Raw genomic sequence first — 946 nt, 5'->3', positions numbered from 1 at the left:
ACTGTGGTACATTGATACCAGGGAATACCATGCAGCAGTAAAAATGAATACTCTCTTGTAGTGACATGATGAGGAGCCAGGGGATATCTACTTGATCTCACTCATATATAGAGTCTAATGAATAAAACACTGATGAATGGAGTGAATTCAGAGACATGTAAGCATAGAAATTACTGCAGAATCTCAGAGGGAATGTGTGTGGGGGGAGCAAGGGGGAGGGGTGTAAAAAGAAAGATCCCCAGGTAAACATTAAAAAATATGCTCACACACAATAAAAACAAAGTCACCTGAGCTTTGAGCATTTCCTTTTATTTTTCTTTCTCCTTTTCACGTTGATTTCATCAGCAACATTCACTCTTAACCTCGACAAAAACAATTAGATTATGACTTGTCTCCCATCAACTCAGCATTTGCATGAATAACCAAAGATTTCTTATCAACACTGTTTTTAGACAAGCTATAAATAAATGAAGCTTTCAATGCTCCTCAATCCAAGTTAAACACTTCCAGTTCTCAGAGCTCAGGGTCAGGAGGGGCCTGTGCTCAGAGCAAGGGTCCCTCCTGGAGCTGCTCCTTCCTCTCAGCACAGGATGGGTCTGGGCGGGGCCACTGAGGAGCCTTGTGCTTGGCATTGGATAGGAGTCTATAGGCAGGAGGACCCTTCCTCTTAGAGCAGGCGGCCTGAGTAGGCCATGCCAGGCAGGAGACCCAGGGGCTGTGGGGGGACCTGCCTGAACGCACCTTCTCTGGGCACCTTAGCCTTGGCACCGGCCTGGACAGCATTGCTTTCCAGAGCAGCAAAGGAAACGAAAAGGGATCATGTTAACGTAGGAATGAACACAGGCCGTGGTTGAAACATTCCCCCCGCGTGCAACCAGGTCCTGGCTCAGGTCACCCCTGGGAACTGTTGCAGCAGAGCCGTCAGAGGCGGGAAGGGCCTGAGCAT

The 946-nt window shown here is 48.0% G+C and overlaps 1 long non-coding RNA gene across 1 annotated transcript in view; it reads right to left on the bottom strand.

Moving 5' to 3' along the window:
* Positions 1 to 293: 293 nt before the first annotated feature.
* The window catches only part of LOC107184135, a 4,243-nt gene continuing 3,590 nt past the window's right edge, over positions 294 to 946 (bottom strand). The window contains exon 2 of the long non-coding RNA XR_001514958.1: positions 294 to 938. This is a non-coding gene — a long non-coding RNA (uncharacterized LOC107184135). The remainder of the gene's footprint in view (positions 939 to 946) is intronic.

The sequence above is a fragment of the Myotis davidii genome, unplaced genomic scaffold (genome assembly GCF_000327345.1).
Source record: "Myotis davidii unplaced genomic scaffold, ASM32734v1 scaffold3444, whole genome shotgun sequence".
NCBI lineage: Eukaryota > Metazoa > Chordata > Mammalia > Chiroptera > Vespertilionidae > Myotis > Myotis davidii.
Note: the sequence above shows the minus strand (reverse complement) of the source record. Positions and strands in the feature narration are given on the sequence as shown.